The sequence below is a fragment of the Halichoerus grypus genome, chromosome 1 (genome assembly GCF_964656455.1).
Source record: "Halichoerus grypus chromosome 1, mHalGry1.hap1.1, whole genome shotgun sequence".
Lineage (NCBI taxonomy): Eukaryota > Metazoa > Chordata > Mammalia > Carnivora > Phocidae > Halichoerus > Halichoerus grypus.
The window spans coordinates 183,758,881-183,780,399 of record NC_135712.1 but is presented as its reverse complement, the minus strand read 5'-3'; positions in this window follow the sequence as shown (position 1 = coordinate 183,780,399).

Below are 21,519 nucleotides of genomic sequence, written 5' to 3'. Positions count from 1 at the left end.
AGGTAACTAATCCATAAAGTTACTGTGATGTTTATAAATGAGTATGAATGAAGCTTCGCAAATTAATACTTGATAAGTACTTCTAAAGTATATATATAAAGTAAGTCCAAATTTTTACTAGTTCATAATCTCCGCCATTTTCTCTATAGTCTCTATTCATTCTCTCTTTTATGAATCGAATCCAGCATTTCTTCCAGACTTGCATATTTGATAAGGTTGAAAGCAGAAATGTCCTCAGAAGAGAGTAATTGTGTTGGTTACTATTAAGCTTGGCTGTCAGTGTCACAAAAACGCAAAATACCAGTGGCTTACATGAGACCAGTTGGTGCAGCATGACACCAGGATGCAGGCCCCTTCCAGCTCGCACGTCTCACTTCTGTGTTATTACCCAACATGGCTACTTTGGTTCTGTTGGCAATCATCAGAAGGGTCAGGACAGAAAGGGCAAAGAGCAGGAGGTTCTGCAAAATCCATCACGGGTTCCTCAGATCCTCTGCATCACATACACCTGCCTTACTTTCTCCACTAACTCTAACCATCTTGTGTCTTTGTGTCATCATTGTTCATTGTCTGTTTCCTTCCAATAGCATATAAGCTTCAGGAGTTTGGGGACTTTGCTTTATTTGCCCCTGCTTCCCTCACACCTGATACAATGGCTGGCATTTGAAGATGCACATTAAATATCTTTAGAATGAATCCCAGAATAAAATTATTTCATTTTGACATGCTGAAAGGATTAGTCTTTGTATCCCTCGGAGTGCTTTGTGCGTAACAGGTCCTCCATGCAAATACCTGGAGTGAACACTTGAACAATAAACAGAATATCAGTCAGCTTGGATTCGTGCCAGATAATAATAAGAGTTAACTATGATTACATGCTGAAGAATATGCAAAGCATTTTATATGCTTTACCTCATTATTCCTCTTCTAAACCCAAGGGTAATAGGTGGAGGTAGTGGTTTCATTTAAAATGATAAGGAAATCAGATTTCAGGGCGCCTGGGTGGCTCAGTTGGTTAAGCATCTGCCTTTGGCTCAGGTCATGATCCCGGGGTCCTGGGATCGAGCCCCGCATTGGGCTCCCCACTCAGCAGGAAGCCTGCTTTTTTCTCTCCCTCTGCCTGCCGTTCCCCCTGCTTGTGCTCTGTCTCTCTCTCTCTCTCTCTCTGTCAAATAAATAAATAAAAATCTTAAAAAAAAAAAAGGAAACCGGATTTCAGGGAAGTTAAATAACTTGCCCAAGATCATACCACTGAAAATGATAAAGCCAGGACTTGATCCTGGTGTTTTGGATTTGAAGGTCTATAGCCTTAAGCACCAGATTGCATTGGCCCCAGAGGAGATAGCTAACCATTTTCAGGATTCCTGGATTAATTGAAATAAGAGATGTTTGAGGTGCGATTGACCTATCTCTAATAAGTATGGCAAAGAGATACAAAGAAAGCACTTCATAAAGGAATTACTTAGTCATTGTCTACTGACTTGAGAGTGAGCCTGTCTGAACTTGTTCTATTATTTTATTATGATTAGTGAAAGGTGTTAAACTTAAATTCAAGGGAAAGTTAATGAAGTGGAGCCCAAAAGTTAGCAAAAAGAGAAAAATGAATCAAGCTGATGAAAAGCTCAACTTGAAGGACTTCTTCCAAACTTTTGAAAGTCACATTTCTTCATAAAGGGCTAAGTGGCCAAACTTTTCTTTAATTACGCTTTTTTTTTTTTTAGTACAGCTAAAAATCATGACTACCTATAGGCTTCAACAACTATACCTACAAAATGAGTTGGAATTCATTCTTTAAAAAAAATACACATCCAAATTGTCCTGTTGAGGCAGTCCAGGACTTAGAAGCAGACACGTCTGGTTTCAAAATGCTGGCTTTGCCAGTTTCTACCCGGTTTTCCAGTTTGGGCTGGTTGTGAGGGAAGCTGCTAGGGTCATTCTCCTGCATGTCCCTGCACATCTTTCTCTGGGAATTCCTAGGAGTGAAATTGCAAGGTCATAGGATAAGTTTTGCTTTAGTAGATACTATCAAGAAGTGTCTCAAAGTGTTTGTACCAATTTATACTTCTACCTACCAGTAACATGTGAGATTTCCAGTTGCTCCAGAGCCTTACAACACTGGACGCGGTCAGTCTTTTAAGTTGCCTTAAAAGTGAAGAAAGAAAAAAGAAAAACCTTGCATGACATAAATTCTTCTTCTTAAGTCTCAGGGGCAATTTCCAAAGCATGGAATACCCTAGAAGAAAGAAGGAAGGAAGGAAGGAAAGAAGGAAGGAAGGAGGGAGGAAAAAGGGAGGGAAGGAAGGAAGGAAGGAAGGAAAGGAGAAAGAAAGAAAGAAAGAGAAAGAAAGAAAGAAAGAAAGAAAGAAAGAAAGAAAGAAAGAAAGAGGAAGGAAGCTGAGCAGTCCCATTTGCCAACACACCTAACAAGTTTCTCATGGCAGTGGTGAAGAATTCAGTTCAATAGAAAAGTATACCGAAGCAATGACTAGTCTAGATTCAGTGTAGCTGATAGTTTGTTGCCTACTCAAAAGCCATGTCTTCTCTTCCTCCACACTAAGAGGGCTTCAGTGTTGTTCAGCACCCATCCTTCAGGGTAGGTGAACCTACCTCCAGCTCAAGAGGGAATCCTGATTGATCAGTCTAAGCTAATCATAGTCTTCCTATTCCTCTCAGGAGTAATTAGCTGAGGAATGAACATGTGACCCGGGTCTAGCCAATGAGAAATGGGGAAACGTATGTGGGCAAGAGGACAGCTCCTACGAAAGGTTTTCTTACTGTTAAGAATGAGATTCCAGAAGAAATGGTCCCTTTTTGCTTCTGGGCATGGTATATCTGGATGGGTATGGGACTGCAACAGCCACCTGAAGGCCAGGCTAAAGATGATGCATACACATGAAAGAATGACAAGAAATGGAGGTGGAGCGTATGTTCTGGAACCTGCTCTAAGTTTATGTAAAGTAATAAATTCATTTGTTGTTTAAGACCATTTGGGCTGAGTTTTTCTGTTACTGGCCACTGTCACTAAAAACCCCGACATTGGACTGTGTTCAAATAACAGGGGGGAAACTGAGCTCTTACTCATCTCTTACAAATATGTATAACAACCTCCTCTTTGTTCTAGGCCAGTGATTCTCAATCCTTAGAGTACAGTAGAATCACCTGGAAGGCTTGTTAAAATGGGCTACGGGGATCCACTGCAGAAGTTTCTGATTCAGGAGGCAGGGTCAGGAATTTGCATTTTCCCAAGTGAAACTGATGCTACCGGTCCAGGGACCACACTTTGAGAACTGCTGTTCTAGAATATAGATGACATCTTCATGTATTTAGAAACATGCTTTGTAAAAGCTCACATCTTTCATGGACTTCTTTTTCATGTTAAGGAATACAAATCTTGTTTCATCATTTTGAGTGACTACCTAGTATTATATTGTGTGGATGTACAAGGCTTTGTAAAACCACATTACTAATCATCTGTTATTTGGGGGGCTTTGTAATAACACATTAACACAAACAATCCTGCCATAAACATCACTTTATAGTAATCCTGACGACCCGTTTAATAATGTCCTTAAGATAAATTCCTAGAAGTACAGTTGCTGATCAAAGGGAGATGTCTGAATTTTTTTCCTTCTCATAACATGTTCACAATCCTTCTAATCTCTACTTCCAGACATATTGTCCTTAGGTTTAGGTATTTTGCTGGAGGATTTTTGGTTGATCCTGACTCAGCAGGCCAAGACCTTAGCCATTTGCCTTGCACTGGTCTTTCTTTTATATTAAAGGAGTTGAACAGAAAAGGCTATGGGCACTGCCAGGCACAGGCTATTACATTCCTAAGGGTTAATTTACTAATTTTTCCTGGTGGAAGTGAATGGAAGCCTGAGAGCTTCTTAAGTCTTTCTGTCTTTCTCTATATCATGCTTTTTATCTTTGTCCTAGCTTTATTTGAGAATAAAGGAAACCAGCCACTCAGTGCTCCAAAGATCAATGTCTGCATTCGTATGTCATCTGTCAGTCATCCTAGCCATAAAAGAAGGTCACCCTGTGAAGGGAAAACCTGGGCTCAAGTTGTGGCTGTGATGACTGGCCATGGAAGCGTTTATTTTCAGATGTAAACGTCTTCCCAAGTCAGATGCACCTGTATAATTCAGCCGCGACATTTAGTATAATTCAGGGGAAGAGGGCTCACCAGAAGTTATCTGGCAAACAAAATACGGATACCTGATTAGTACTGGTCTTGGCTTAAGTTCTTTAGAAAGTAGAGCCAAAGCAAAGATTGAAGCATGCAACATATCTTCATTTTAAGTATAGAAGTTTATTTCTCTCTCACTTAAAAACTCAGTGATGGGGGCACCTGGGTGGCTCAGTTGGGTTAAGCGTCTGACTTCAACTCCAGTCCTGATCTCAGGGTACTGGGATCCAGTCCTGCGGCAGGCTCTCCGCTCAGTGGAGAGTCTGCCTGTCCCTCTTCCTCTGCTCCTCCCCCACTTGTGCTCTCTCTCTCTCTCTCAAATAAATAGATAAAATCTTAAAAAAAAACAAAAAACCTATCTCAGTGATAGATGGTTCTATACTGGCATGGTAGCTCAGCAATCATTGATTTGTAACCTCCAAATTTGCTCCAATTATTGTTGCTTCTGGGAAGTGGAGGAAAAAGATGATGGAGAAGGGGGGGAAGGGAAGTGTGTACTCAGTTGTTTTAAGGGTAAGACCTGGAATTTGCATATACCACTTCTGCTCACATCCCATTGGCAGGAAGCTAGCTACACCCAGCTCCACGGGTTCCGTCTCTAGCTGTGCAGCCATGGATAAGGTCCTGAAACTGATTTGGGAGGTTCAAACCCAGGGGAGTGCAGGTGAGGGAAAAGGAAGGCCAGGCAAAGAAAGATGTGAAACCACGTGATGCTTTATCTTGTGAGCCAGTCCTAAGGAGAAATGTGGACTGTGCCTCAGGCTTGTTTGCTTTGCGCGCAGTACTTTTCTGCTGGGATTGCAAGGAGGAAGTGTGCCTGGAAGTAGTCCATGGAGGAGGGAAAGGAAGGGGAATTTATCTTTCCCTCTCCCTGCGAGCTCCCATTTCCTATTGGTCAAGGCTTACCCTTCTGGGGAGCTAATTCTCTTCTCTTTCTGTTGTATATTCTCACCCCTTGGCAACTGCTCAAGAGGCAGATCCCCTGCCCCAGAAGTAGAAGGCTGACCCCATGTGAATGAGGCACTGCCCAGAGAGAGAGGAAGGGTCAGTTAGGAGAATCTGACAGTGTGTCTAAGATCTGTATTCTAACATATTACTTCTTGTCATTCAGAGTGGAAAGTTAAAGGGACTTTGTTGAGAACTTTTCTAACTGAAGTCTATTGAAGTTCTGAGCCCGTTGGTCAGCACCTTATAAAATGAACTTATTGGTCAGAGGCTGGTAGAGAGAAGGGAGTCTGTCTTCATCTTTTTATTTATTTATTTATTTATTTGAGAGAGAGAGGGGGAGTGAGTGAGAGAGAGAGAGCACAAGCCAGGGGAAGAGGCAGAGGGAGAGGGAGAAGCAGACTTCCCGCCGAGCAGGGAGTCCAACGTGGGGCTCCATCCCAGGACCCTGGGATCAGGGCCTGAGCTGAAGGCAGATGCTTAACCAACTCAGCCACACAGGTGCCCTTCTCATCATCTTTGACCAAGAATTCTAATAAAGGAATGTTTTTGTCAGGAATCTCAGAAACCTAAAGGAGGGTTTCCTCTTTTTGCTTTTCCCCCATGGATGTTGATTAGGATGCTATGAGGGGTTTTTCCTCCCTCTCTCCATTCCTTCCTTCCTTCCTTCCTTCCTTCCTTCCTTCCTTCCTTCCTTCCTTCCATCTATCCTTCCTTCCAAAAGGGAGATTTGTGTGTGATTACCTGTGTTTTGTTAAGAAGTTTAAATTCCATCCTGGCTTTTTTTCTTGTAAGTCCAGCAATATTCAAATGGCATAAAACATGAACTGTTAGCCAGCCAATTAGTATGTACTTTAGGTTGTCTTTGAGCTTGACATGTCTGTTTACTGTGAATCTGTGAATTTAGAAATACAACCTAATCAAAACATAATCAAAAGACCACCAAGTGTGTTTACCTCAAGTTTATCTCCCATTGTCTTGATAGGAAGTCTTATAAATAGTGTTTGGGATTAGTGAAAACCCTGTGGCAATTCCCCATCTCACCTGCCCATGGAAAGATTGTTCTTGTCCATGGAAGCTTTCTGATGCTCTGGTTCTAAAGGATCACATGTAACATTCAAATTCCACCCTTATCTTGCTTAAAAAACAAAACAAACAAAAAACCCCCTCCTACCTCATGTTAACAGAGTTTGTTAGGGTAATAGTCCTGTGGACTTGCTAATTGCTAGCAGGCGTCATTAATCAATTTGTTTACACTTGGCTTACTGTGATTTGGCACTTATAAAGTCTATTCATTGGTTTCCAGTAGAAACCAAAGACTTATCTCAAATATTCAGCAGCCCTGGAGCTAAGAACATTAGGGCTCTCGCTTCGTATTTTGGAGCATATATCAGCACCGTGGCTCCACCACCTCAGGATAGATGTATTACTGATGGAGTGTATGTCCCATAAAGTAAAGTGTCACATTTTCTTGACTCAGCAATTCTTAGCTGCAAAGACAATAATTCATCTGGTTCAACACCAGCCTCCAAGTAAGAAGGAAGAAGAGAAAGAGAATTAGGAAGGTTCATCCATAGACTCTCTCTTACCATCTCTCCAGCAAGACTTTGGATCTGACCTTTCTAGCTCTTGACTCTCAAAGACATTCCTCAAATACGCAAGTTCTCCCATGATCCTAGAGTGTCAGAGCAGGAAGATATGTCAAGATATAGTCAAGTGATATTTTGTTTTTTTAGACTTGGCTTTCTGGAGTCTTGGGGTTTTCTTGGAGGCCCCCTAAGAGTCTCACGGTGGTAGAGGACTATAGCGAGGAAAGGGAGGCTGAATTGACAGGAATCAAGATCTCCTCCTTTAATTCAGTCAGATCAGCTCCATTTTGTGCTTTCTATAGTTTCAGAAGCTGGTTACCTATTGCTCAATATTCACACCCACTTCTTCCTTCCTACACCCTGATTTTGTGTGCAGTGGCAATGGGCCCAACTCCAAGCGGTGGAGAAAGATGATGTTATTCATGACAATCCTGTCCCTCAGTTCCTCAGTCTTGTTGGCATCTGTGGCTTGGCATGTGACCCAGTGTTGGCCCCTGACCCATGAGAAGTCCCTGATGCTCAAAGTTTTGTGAAACTTTGACTTCCTCATTAAAAATGGACCTATATATGGCTGGTACTGACCTTCCCCTTCTTCCTTCTTCCTCCTTTCAATGCCAATGTCATCTCTGCCATTACATCAGTAACCTTGGGACCATGAGTATGATAGGAATGCCTGAAATCACAGAAACATTGAACCTGACCTCAGTGAGCCACTGAACCAATTCCAGCAACCATCTAGCTCCAGAATTCTTGCCACATGAGGAAAGGAACCCACTATTGCCTAAGCTACTTCGATTGGGTTTTTGTCACTTGCATCCAAAAAAAAAAAAAAAAGCATTCTTAGAAGATACATACATATCCTGCTTCTGGATAAGATTTCCTTTAGATCAAGGATTTTCAGGCTAAAAATCATTTATGATATCATAATCTTGTCCCATCATCTCATTTTTAAGAAAATAGAAGCAGTTTTAATTCTGTATTGCTGTATAAATAACACAGTGGCTTAAAACCATAGGCTTTTTCTGATCTCTTCCAGTTCTGTGAGTGGCCTAGGCTCAGCTGGGCAGTTCTTCTGTTCCTTGTGCTATCCCCTCATGCTAGAGTCATCTGGAGGCTCAACAGGCTCACTTGCCTAGTGCCTGACAGGAATAGCTCGAAGGCTGGGCTCAGCTGGGGCACTTGGCCTCTTTCTCTCTCTCTGTGGCTGTTCATCTGTCTGTCTTTCTCTCTATCTGTAATTTCAGAGCCTCTCCTTGTCCATATGTCCTTTCAGTGTAGCCTGTCCATTTGGTCTCCTTAGCCAGACAGCTGACTTCTTTTCTTATGTGTTACCTCAGAGCTGCCCAAAGCACAGTAACAGAAGCCACCAGGCCCGGGGGTGTGGGAGGCTCAGTCGGTGAAGCGTCTCCCTTCAGCTCAGGTCATGATCCCAGGGTCCTGGGATCGAGTCCCGCATCGGGCTCCCTGCTCGGCGGGAAGCCTGCTTCTCCCTCTCACACTCCCCCTGCTTGTGTTCCCTCTCTCGCTGTCTCTCTCTCTGTCAAATAAATACATAAAATCTTAAAAAAAAAACAAAAACAGAAGAAGAAGCCACCAGGCCCTCCTAAGTACAGTGTCACATTCTTGACACTCCACTGGTTAAAGTGAGTCACAGGGCCATTTAGATTCAAGAGTGGAGGACTACATGAGGGTGGGAATACCAAGAGGCAGGTTTTATTGGGGGCAATCTTTGCAGATTAGTTACTACAAAAACTGAGACCCAGACTGTGAAAGTTCATTGTCTAAGCTGCTAGAGCCATAACTAATTTAGAAGACCATTGAAGGGATGAGAGACCCACATGGGATGGGGCCAGGGGTTGTTGGGGGCAGAGAAGGTACTTACTGCTCGCCCAGGATTTTTTACTCTCAGCACCCTTGACATTTGGGGACAGATAATCCTTTGTTGGGGGGGCCTGTCCTGTGCATTGTAAGATGTCTAGTAACATCCCTGGCCTCTGCTCACTAGACACTAGTAACACCCCCCCCCCCCGGTTGTGACAGTCAAAAATGTGTCCAGACATTGCCGAACGTCCCTTGGAGACAAAAGAGCCATAGTTGAAAACAATGGCCCTAACCTTATTTAGAGGTTCTGTTACTTCACAGAAATCCTGCTGGGCTAGAGAGCCTGATCTTACATGTGGGCCAATGGAGCACATTTATATTCTTAAATTTTTCCAGTGGGAAATGTCTCTATGTAATAGAAAAAGTTAGGAGAATCAATTTCACACTGTGGGCCACTTGTTCTATGTAGAGCCTTTACTTTGGATAAGGGCTTTTTAATTTCTGCTATAAGTTCACCAAAGAGTACTTTAAAGATTATGCCCCCAAGTGAAATCTGAACTTGTATCCTCCTTCACTGCCAGGACAGAGTACTAAGCAATTCCTTTGCTATTTTTTCTTTTGTTTTTACCAAGAGTTGTCCACAAATAGGTAGATTTTAAAACCACCGGACATGGGGTGCTTGGGTGGCTCAGTCAGTTGAGCATCTGACTTTGGCTCAGGTCGCTATCTCCAGGTCCTGGGATCAAGCCCCGTGTAGGACTCAGCACTCAGTGGGGAGTCTGCTTCTCCCTCTTCCTCTGCGCCTCCCCCGACTCATGCTCTTGTGCATGTGTGCATGCACTCTCTCTCAAACAAATAAATAAGATCTTAAAAAAAAAAATACACCACAGGACAGGGTGAAATCAGCTAGAGAAGTAGGTAGATGAAAAAAGAAAGAAAAAAAGATGGTGGCCTAGGCCAGGATCCACCCTGAGCCCCTTCAACATTTAGAGGTAGACAGAAAAGGAAGAAAACCAGAAAAATGTTACACATACACACACATCTACAAATACCCAGCTGCAGGAGCATCTGGCGGGCTCAGTCAGTACGGCATGCAGCTCTTCATCTTGGGGTTGTGGGTTCAAGCCCCACGCTGGGTGTAGAGCTTACTTCAAATAAATAAATAAATAAAAATTTTACAAAAACACAAATATACAACTGGGGACCACCCTTATAGCTCAAACTCTAAGAAATTATTCAAACTTGGCAATCTTACACTATTTACCCTGCCTCGCCTTCCCTGCAGAAACTGCCGTAAAAGCTCCGACCTAGATTTTTCCCTTCTTCTTGTCTCTTTCCCCTGACCAAAACCTGGTGCTCCTCACATGGCCCTGTGTCGCCTGTCATGCTTCCTGCTTCTACGATCTGTGACTCCTTTAAACCTTGTTTTTCTGAACCTTTCCTCTGTCTCTTCTTGTGGCCACCCCTCGTCGACCATCACATAAAAGAACACAGATCATGGATACATTCCGATGGTACAGCCAATGGGATTTCCTGGTGGATAGGGTATGGAAACTGAGACAAAGAGAGGGGGCAAGGATGAATCCAAGGTTTTTGGCCAGAGCAACTGGACAGAGGAAGCTGAAACTTGCTGAGATATAGGAGACTACATATAGTACAAGCCACAGTTGCACAGAGAAACACGAGTCAAGTTTAGCCAAATTTTTTTTGTTTTTTAAGATTTATTTATTTATTTTTAGAGAGAGAGAGCAAGCACACAGGAGGTAGGGGCAGAGGGAGAGGGAGAGAGAGTCTTAAGCAGACTCCCTGCTGAGCGCAGAGCCCCATGCAGGACTCAGTATCGTGACCCTGAGATCACAACCTGAGCCAAAACCAAGAGCTGGACTCTTAGCCGACTGAGCCACCCAGGAGACCCGGTCCCAATGGTTTTCTAAGATTCATCTGCATTGTCCAATTCTCTGATCCTCATGGGGCTAATAAATTTCTCAGTCGTTCCCCAAATCTACAAATTCAATGTAATTATTCATCAATTAATTAATCCTTTGAGCCAAATTGTTACTGTTCCAGTTATCTATTGCTGCATAACAAACTTCACTGAAACACAGTGCCGTAAAACACCAACGTTTTATTATAGTTCATGATTTGTGGGTACAGAGTGTGGGCGGGACTGTGTGAATCTTCCAATCCATTTGGAGTAGCTGGAGGTCTATCGGGGGTATTCAGCTGCTGGATGTACTAATGCAGTTGCCCTTTGAACAACATAGGGCTAGGGGTTAGTTCAAAATCCATGTATAAATTTCGACTCCTCTGAAACGTAACTACTAATGGCCTGCTGTTGACCAGAATCCTTACTGATGACATAAACAACTGATTAACACATATTTTGTTTGTTATATGCATTATACACTGTATTCTTCCAATAAAGTAGGGTAGAGAAAAGAATATGTTAAGGAAACCATAAGGAAAATACATGTATATTATTGCAGTATATTTATTGAAAATAACTCATGTGTAAGTGGACCCATGCAGCTCAAACCCCTGTCACTCAAGGGTCAAGTGTGTATTTAGTGAGGGGAGATGTGAACTGAATCTTGCAGCCAAGCGTATAAGAGCAGATGGAAGGGGCGCCGGGGTGGCTCGGTGGTTAGGCGTCTGCCTTCGGCTCAGGTCATGGTCCCAGGGTCCTGGGATTGAGCCCCACATCGGGCTCCCTGCTCGGCGGGAAGCCTGCTTCTCCCTCTCCCACTCCCCCTGCTTGTGTTCCTGCTCTCGCTATCTCTCTCTCTCTCTCTGTCAAATAAATAAACAAAATCTTAAAAAAAAAAAAAAAAAGAGCAGATGGAAGAAGTTACACTGTGTTGTGCAGGAAGAGAGGGTTGGATATTCCTGGAGAGCAGCCTTCAGCCTTCTCAGCCCCCCGGGGTTTCGCAGAAGTTGGGGGGAGATGACCAGAAGTTTGGTAAATTGCAACATAAATAAGAAGAGACAACATCACTAGTGTACAGAGGAAACCGAATCCCATCGGAGTGTGGGCTTTCCTCTCGCTCATGGCTCTCATTTCACTGAAGACTTGAGCCTTGACCTCGTGAGCTACTAATCTTATGCTGGAAGCTGCTGTTCTACACACTTCGCAGGGAATGCTTTCCAGACTTTTCCAGACGCGCATGCTTGTTTCGTCTGCCGTGTTCCTGCCGTGTTTTGCACCCACAACCAGCACTGAGATAACGACTGTGAACAAGGAGTGACGCGGGTGCATAGTGTGGATGTGTGTTTGGGGTGAGGACAGGCTTCACAAGAAATGACCTTGGAAGAAAAAGAAAAAATTAGGACAGTGGAAAAAGAATTGATTTCTTAAGAGAATGTTACTATTACAACTACACTCAAGAGGCAAAGAAGGAATTGAGTGTTTAGTGTTTGGTTTGGCACAAAGCTTCATAAATAAAACTTTATGATAAACAGCATGAGAAGTCATCTTTTACTCAGGCATCACTTTTCTGGCCTAATAAAAAAACGATCCGATGAACCATGAGAGACAATGGACTCCAGGAAACGAACTGAGGGTTTTAGAGGGGAGAGGGGTGGGGGGATGGGTTAGCCTGATGATGGGTATTAAGGAGGGCACATATTGCATGGAGCACTGGGTGTTATACGTAAACAATGAATCATGGAACACTACATCAAAAACTAATGATGTACTGTATGGCGACTAACATAACGTAATAAAAAATTATTAAAAAAAAGATCCGTTTTTCATTCAAATAGACACACCTGTTCTGTGCCCGCGTGTGTGTATAACGTTCTGAAGCTTCAGTATTTAAAATTTTTTGATCTATAATATCCTTACAGAAAAGTGTTCAACTCACGACTGTGCTGTTCAATGAACCTTCATTTTCATAAATCGTTCACAACCCAGTGGTCGGCACCTAGCTCCACAAACAGAATGTTCCCAGCACCTGAATGTTCCTCTCTCGCCCAAATCCAGTTATTACCCACTCCTTCCCCAAGTAATCACTCTCCTGACTTCTAACAGCATGGATGAGTTTTGCTTGTTCTTGAACTTCCTGTAAATGGAATTATATTTTGATTCTGGCTTCTTTTTCTCCATGGTGTATCGGTGAGATTTACATATGTTGTCGCTTGGGTTGTCTTATTCATCCTCATTGCTGTGTCTTCCATTGTATGTCCATGCCACAATTTATCCATTCCACTATTGATGGATATTTGGGAAGTCTCCAGTTGAGGCTCTTAGGAATAGCGTTACTATGAACATTCTAGTACGAGTTTGGGTACCCATGTGTATGCCTCTGTTGGGTCATGACGTAGTTGTCCTTGCCTGTGAATCTGTTGACATGGTCATATCTGTTCAAAATTGTTGCCACAGAAACATTTTGCACATTGTTGGAGTTATACATGGTTGGATTTCATTGACATTTGATACACTTTATAAAAGAGTACACAATGATTCAGCATTAAAATGAAAAGTCATTATATCCACAGCTCTTGTGGATACAGAAACAGAGTAGCAGAGTACAAATGATGTTATTGAAACAGATATTTGTCCAGGGAGGAATACATCAATTCTTCTAAATGTTTGTGGAAGGAACCTAAGAAGACAGACACCCTCAAGGAGACGAAGCTGCCAATTATTCTTGACTTCATGCTGTTTCTCAGATATGCGCAAAAGCATTTCCTATCACAACATCAAGCCACGCAGCTTGAAGGTGGGAGAAATGGCCAAATTCCTTGAAGCAGATGAAAGAAATTTCAGAGCGGTGAGAAGCTGGTATGCCTTATTCATGTGTCATGCAGACTGTCATTCAGGCCTCGTGTCATCATTAAACTGGCAGCATTTTTAATTTTTCCTTGGAGGTGGATAAATAACAATGCATTACTAACAGCAGTGTCTCCTATTTGATGAAATATGGTAATTAGAATGATAATATTAAAGCTGTAACTTATTGGTCCAAGCATGGCACTCAGCAATTTACAAATATTCTCTCATTTAATTTGGTCTTCACAGCAGCCCTACACGGTAGATAATGTTTTTAGCCCCAGGGAAATGAGGCCCCGCGCGGCTGCATTAGCCGGGAGCGGTGGAGCGGGGACTCAGACCCAGGAGTGTGTAACTTACTGAGTGCTGAATCCGCCCCGCGCCAGGAGGCATCAAGTTTTCCAGCTCTCTCTCGGAGATGAAATTCATCCGAGGTGAAGAGGGACAGGAAGATCATTTTGGCACCGTGTCTAGGCAGTGTTCTCTGCTCCAGCTTTAACAAAAGCTACTGCTCCCATCCAAGCTCTCATCATCTATTACCTGCAAGCCGTTGGAATAATTTCCTAAGTGTGCCTGCTTCAACATTATCCCCCCTGCAATCTGTTCCCAAGAGAGCGGCTGGAGTGAACATTTAAGACGTTAAGGCAGAACGTGTCCCTCCTCTACCGCAAACCCTGCATCGGAAGCACATCTCACTCGGGGTAAGAGAGGAAATCTCCAGCATCCCACTCAGCATCCCACTCAGCTTTGCGCTGAGTGACCTCCTGTTACTGTCTGGCTTCCGCCCTTCCCACTCCCCTCCCTCCCTCTCTCCGGCACTCAGGGTCGTCCTGCCATGCCTTTCCCAGTTTGTGTCCCCCCCCAGGAGTAGACTTGGAGAGGAGGATTTGAGAGTCAATCCTTTATTTGGAAAGTGAAGGAAATACCTCTAGCTGTTGAGGAAGGAACACAGGAAGAGGGAGACTCTTTTTTTTTTTTTTTTTTAAAGATTTTATTTATTTATTTGACAGCGAAAGAGACAGTGAGAGAGGGGACACAAGCAGGGGGAGTGGGAGAGGGAGAAGCAGGCTTCCCGCTGAGCAGGGAGCCTGATGCGGGGCTCGATCCCAGGACCCTGGGATCATGACCTGAGCCGAAGGCAGATGCTTAACCAACTGAGCCACCCAGGTGCCCCTCTTTTTTTTTTTTAAGATTTTATTTATTTACTTGAGAGGGAGAGAGAGAGAGAGAGGGAGAAAGGGTGCAGGAGCAGGGAGAAGGGGCAGAGGGAGAAGCAGGCTCCCCGCTGAGCAGGGAGCCCCACACAGGGCTGATCCCAGGACCCCGAGATCATGACCTGAGCTGAAGGCAGACACTTAACCGCCTGAGCCACCCAGGCGCCCCAAGAGGGAGGCTCTTAATAAAGGTGTGCTATGAAGCCAGCTACCACTCTGGGCCACGGATACCAATTCCGTGGGCAAACTCTGGGAGCCGGTGTAGAATATGCGCCTCAGCGTTAGCCCTCCAGACAGGCCCGGGGCCCGGGGTGTTTATACACCAGCTCTCCCCTGTCCCCAGTCCACGTAAATCTCACCACTACCAGCCAGCTCTGTGTGTGGGCAGAGCAGCCTTCTGCAGCCCCGAGAAAGCCCTCAGGCAAAAAAGATGCGGATGCTGGTAATTTGACATTTGACGTCAGGCTGGCACAGGGATGGCAAAGCCTACGGCCCGTGTGGTGTTCACTACAGGCCCCTGCATTTGCCGTTTCCACTGCCTAAGACATTAGTCCCTCCGCTACTCGTATGCGAGTCTTTCAGGTCTCTGATAACCCTCAGGGAGGTCTTTTCTGATCACCTTCGTTAAATTGCCCCCCAACTTCTAACACACATACGTATCTTGTTTATGGTCTTTCTCTCTCTTTTTATTTTTTTATTTTTTATTTTTATTTTTTAAAGATTTTGTTTATTTATTTGACAGAGAGAGATACACAGCGAGAGAGAGAACACAAGCAGGGGGAGTGGGAGAGGGAGAAGCAGGCTTCCCACAGAGCAGGGAGCCCGATGCGGGGCTCGATCCCAGGACCCTGGGATCATGACCTGAGCCGAAGGCAGACGCTTAACGACTGAGCCACCCAGGCGCCTCTTTTTTTTTTTTTTTAAAGATTTTATTTATTTATTTGATAGAGACACAGCGAGAGAGGGAACACAAGCAGGGGGAGTGGGAGAGGGAGAAGCAGGCTTCCCGCCGAGCAGGGAGCCCGATGTGGGGCTCGATCCCAGCACCACGGGATCATGACCTGAGCCGAAGGCAGACACTTAACGACTGAGCCACCCAGGCGTCCCTCTTGTTTATGGTCTTTCTTTTCCCCCACCAAATAGAGGCACCAGGAGGGCAGGGATTTGGGCCTGTTAGGTCTGTTGCTTTATCCCCAGTACCCAGCATGGTGTCTGGGACATGATAGGAGTTCAAGAAATATTACATGAATGAATGGTCATTTAAAAAAAAAAATCTTGGGGTGCCTGGGTGGCTCAGTCGGTTGAACGTCCGATCTTGGTTTCAGCTCAGGTCATGATCTCCAGGCCGAGAGATCGAGCCCAGAGTCGGGCTCCGTGCTCAACAGGGATTCTGCTTGACATTCTCTCTCTCCCTCTCCCTTTGCCCCTCCCCCTGATCACATTCTCTCTCTCTCAAAATAAATAAATAAATCTTTAAAAAAAAAATCTCTCTTTGTCTCCTGTGTCTGTTTGTCAATTGACTTATAATCCTCAGGGATGAAAAATATGATGAATTGGCATCTACAAAGGCCAACACACACCTATTAGGACCTGATATGAATGGCTTTAAATGGCCCACCGTCTCTTTCATTGTTGGAGCTCTACCATATGCCCGGCTCGGTTCAAAGTACTGGGAGCACTGCTCTGTATCGCTAAGAATGACTTCTGGCAGGAAGTGACCAAAACATCAAAGCAATGGCTTACACCAAGTGAGGGTTTTATTTTTCTCACATAATTAGAAGTCTAGACATGGGCAGTGCAGTGCTCATACGTGGCTCCAAGAGGCCATCAGGGACCCTGTCTGCGTCTACCTTCTTATGGTCCCAAGCTTGCGGCTCCCACTTCAGCAGCATCTGCATTCCAGGCAGGAAGCAGGCAACAACAAAGGGAAAAATGTGTGTTCCAGAGGACTTCTCACCCGATGACCACACTTTGCCGAAAAGCTCCACTCAGCAATTCCTCTATCTCCCTACCCACGTCTTGGCCGCCTGACCCGCAAGGGGGCTAAGAAACGTAGCATTTTTTGTTTGTTTGCTTTGTTTTCTTTGGTGTGCCCCTTGCTTTTGTAAAACAAAATTAGGAAGAAGGACACCATTAAATGCATCCTTGAGTAAGCAAAAAGCAATACCTCCTGCCATGAGAGTACTAAGGACCATGGTCTCCGAGGGTCACGGTAGCACATGCAAACGGAACACCAGGAAGCAAACGCACATCCACTACACATACATCCCCACTTGCAAAAAATGACAAAAAGCCAAGAGTGCTGTGCCAAAGTAGTAAAATGAGGGGAGGAGTTAGTGACTCTTGATTCTACATTATACCTGGAAGTCAGGGAAGCAGCTCTCCAGAGAAGTAACGGTGTCACTGAACTCGGAATGACCAAACAGAGGTGATCTGGCCAAGATCAATTGCAATTTTACTGATCCTTTGTTGGTTATAATTTCATCCGGGACAAGAAAGGAATAGAATCACGTCTGCCCAGTTTTCTAAAATCCAGTGTTCAAGATATGGGAGAAATCTTTTTCCTAAACGTTCTCTCAAAGCTGTGCTGGGGGCCTTTTCTCCTTATGATGCTTCTCTCTCTCTCTCAATCTTTTTTTTTTATTGTTATGTTAATCACCATACATTACATCATTAGCTTTAGATGTAGTGTTCCATGATTCATTGTTTGTGCATAACACCCAGTGCTCCATGCAGAACGTGCCCTCTTTAATACCCATCACCAGGCTAACCCATCCTCCCACCCCCCTCCCCTCTAGAACCCTCAGTTTGTTTTTCAGAGTCCATTGCCTCTCATGGTTTGTCTCCCCCTCCGATTTCCCCCCCTTCATTCTTCCCCTCCTGCTATCTTTTTTTTTTTTCTTAACATATATTGCATTATTTGTTTCAGAGGTACAGATCTGAGATTCAACAGTCTTGCACAATTCACAGCGCTTACCAGAGCACATACCCTCCCCAGTGTCTATCACCCAGTCACCCCATCCCTCCCACTCCACCCCACCCCCCACTCCAGCAACCCTCAGTTTGTTTCCTGAGATTAAGAATTCCTCATATCAGTGAGGTCATATGATACATGTCTTTCTCTGTTTGACTTATTTCGCTCAGCATAATACCCTCCAGTTCATCCACGTCGTTGCAATCTCTCTTTTTTTTTTCTTCTGTCCTCTCCTCTCCCTCACACTTGGTAGAAGTTGACACTGTTCCTCGGTTATAAGGGTAGGGGATTATGGGATGGAGACATGGGAGGGAGTGTTTGGATTTTTTAAAGACTGGCAAAGCCTAATGGCTGAAAAAAATCTTTCAGCAAAATAAGCCAGATGTGGGCAATTTATAAAAGGGGGAATAATTCTAGAGAAATTCTCTTCAACCTATAAGCCAGTCTGGTGAATGTGGGTATTATTAAATAGATGCATTTTGAGAGCTCCCTATTTTGGCTTCGAGAGGCTATCTGTGGTGTTGGGCAAAACTCTGTGCGTTATATTCTAATTCACATCTGGTCTCCAAAGGGCTCCCTTGCGCTCACGTATTGTGAGTCAGTTGTTATGTACAAATGTGAATTTTACATCTAGAAGTTTTCCTGGTCACAATAAGGGATTCCGATGTTCTTGGACTTATTTTTTCTTGCCACTCTGCTGATGTCTGGTCTCCTGCTGCTGGTTCTTTGCCCCCAGTACCTTTATGCTATGATTAGTTATCCTTTATCTAGTATGTGGTACAGACGGAAAGACCTTTGTGCAAGTTGACAACTATGGCTCCTAAAAATCTGGCTAGACCCAAATCAGCAGGTGAATACAAGCCCACTTTCAAGAAAATCAACAGGGAGGAGGATAGGATAATGTCAGTGACCATTGTGGATACAACGTGGATGTAACGTACTAACTTCCATTACATTTACAAGTAACTTTTCATGCTCCATGTGGAAATGGTTAAAACATATTCTATCACATGTCATTTTTAGGTGGTGGTGTTTTTTCCCCCTTTTACTTTAAAGATAAAGTACTCTTTCACCCCAGATATTACCAAGGCTGCACTGATGATTCAGCATTTCCACAAAACTGCCACATCCAGGTGATACTTAATTCTTCATGGGGATGTTCGGTACTGTGTAAATGCTGCCAACATGCTGGAAATTTTTTCTTTGAATTGTAAGAAATCTGTATTATAATGGATTCAGACATGTGAAATCTTTATTACATGTTTTTTTGGTAACGATCTTCTCTATATAGGAAGTCCCTGTTGCTAACGCTGTTGCCCTTGCAAGTGCTGGTAATAAAACCCTGTGTTCTTTCTTTCTGAATTCTACAACTTGTCCAATCACGGTGTTAGAATCCTGATGAGGCAGTGTTGGGGGAAGCTGTGAGAAAGCAGATCATGAGATGAGAGGCATAGAGGAGATGGTCAAAGTGAAGGCTTGCTGGCATCCATGGTCTCCAAACAGCCATCAGCACGGGCTAGCCAGCCGTGTTTCCAAGGGTGCCCTCCTTCTCTAAGTCAGGAATTGAAATGCATACTATCTACGGATCAGGAGAAGATGCCAGTAAAATATTATACATCGCGGGCACTGAAATAGAATAGTTAGACTCTCATGATGGCTTCTGTCCCTCACAACTGGAAGGAAAGAAGGAATAGACCATTACATGGACTGTGCTGAGATGGCAGCTTTGGATATTTAGAAGTCTATTTCAGTGGACTTCCCTCCAGTTGGAAAACAAAACAGGGATCCCTGGCTTGACTTTGTCTCTTTATCTCTTTCCATTTAAACACAGATATCCTGTTGTGATAACCTTTGACACTTTATTACATGGCTATGGTAAATAACAACTACCCCATTTTGTACTGTCGTTCTGGTTAAACGGTGCCATTAATTACTGAACATAAAAGTTGAAGTTTTTGTGAATAGAAGGAAATGTCATTTGGATTCCTTTGCTTTGTTCACTAAATTTATTTGAGGGCTTGGGTGGTTTAAATAGCTAAGAGACAATCATTGAGTTGTTGGTCTGTCACTGAGAAACCCCCCTACCCTGATGATAAGAACCAACTAATTTGGGGGCAGTGGGGAAATGTTGAAAGACTTTCAGAGTTTCGTTGGAAATCTGAGTTCACAATGGATTTAAGAAATTGAATGTAATTAAGAAATCAACTTCCGAATGCTCACAAGCTACGTTAACTGTTTAGAAACTACATCTTGAATTTACTTTATTACTGTAGAAAATGACACTGTTTGTTACTGAACCAGTGTTTAAGAACTTGCAAAGAAATGAGTTAAAAATCATGTAGGTCACTTTGAAGAAAGTCTTAGAAATTGTTTCACCATGAATTTCTGTATTGATCAGAACATAGAGTTAGAGATTTGTCATCTTTCATGTTTGGTAGTGTCCTTCTCTGTTACTATTTCTTAAATTGGGAAAAGCCTGGGATTATATAATTCAAATTTTACTGAAAATTGTTTTAATTTTGTTTTTCTATTATCAACTCTTTATTTTTTTCTTAACTTACATTTTCATTTCAGAAATTATTTTTGTTTCAGGTTGATTTCCAGTTTCTTCTTAGCCTTTTTGAAACTTAGCTTTAGTAAAATATGAATAAACATTGTAATCTGCTAGATAATACAATCCTAAAATTTTAGAATTGGAAGGGGCCTTCTCTGTTCCATCTTAGCCATGAGTGGGATGATTACTACAGAATCATTAACACTGATTTTATTTATTTTAAAGATATACTTATTTATTAGAGAGAGAGTATACCAGCAGGGAGAGGGGCAGAGGGAGAGAGAGAGAATCTCAAGCAGACTCTGTGCTAATCGTGGAGCCCAATGGGGGGCTCGATCTCACTACCCTGAGATCATGACTTGAGCTGAAACCAAGAGTTGGATGCTTAACCAACTGAGCCACCCAGGCGCCCAACACTGGTGATATTTTAAATGTGAACAATTTTTTTTCTACTTGGTCTATTTTGTATTATAAATACGCTATTTTCAAAAATAGTGTTAGCTTCTGCAGATCAGGTCTTGACCTAGTGTAAGGAAAAATTTAAGACTTTGAAATAAAGGGGATGAATGGATATTCTTTCAGTGGAATACTGAAGTCACTGGAGATCATGTAATCCTACAGGAATATACATCTTTGTCTTTGACTAAACTATTTATAAGTCTGTTGACATAAAAGTTAACTTGAAAACTGTTTTAGTATAAATTTCTGTATTGACCAGAAAAATCCAGAAATTGATGAGAAAGCTGTAATAATGCAAATAATTCTTGTCCATAGACATGCAAAGAAATTCTGTCCCGTGGATCGCAGTTGATTTCCCTCTTACATTGTGGAAGAAGACATTTTTAAAATCTATTTGTAAATTTACTTCAGCATTCCATCTATGTATCTCTCTGCTTTTTGACTTCTTTTTTAAAACATTTTATTTTTAAGTCATCTCTGCACCAACAGGGGGCTTGAACTCACAACCCTGAAATCAAGAGTCACATGCTCTACTGACTGATCCAACGAGGCACCCCAAGAGAAAGAACTGTGACATTTCACTGATTCTCTTGGTAATAGTTAAATAAAATACTTGCCAGGTATTCATTTGGGGGGGGGGGGGGAATTATCCTTTAACCTAAGGTATTATGCAAATGACGATTGCATAATAGAAAACCACTCATCCCTCTCCCTAGGCTTATAGATGAAGGCATTGACGCTCAGGGAAACTCAGTTATATTATGTAATAAATTGCTGAGCTGAATTTGAACCCATGTCCATTTGGTTTCTAAACTGATGATTAAAAAAAAAACAAAACAACTCATTGCATTGCCTTCTCATTGAGAAATACATTTTTATTCTTTTTTTAAAAAAAGATTTACTTATTTGAGAGAGAGAGAGCAGAGAGGGAGAGAATCCCAAGCAGACTCCCCACTGATCTCAGAGCCAGACACAGGGGTCGATCCCACAACCCTGAGAT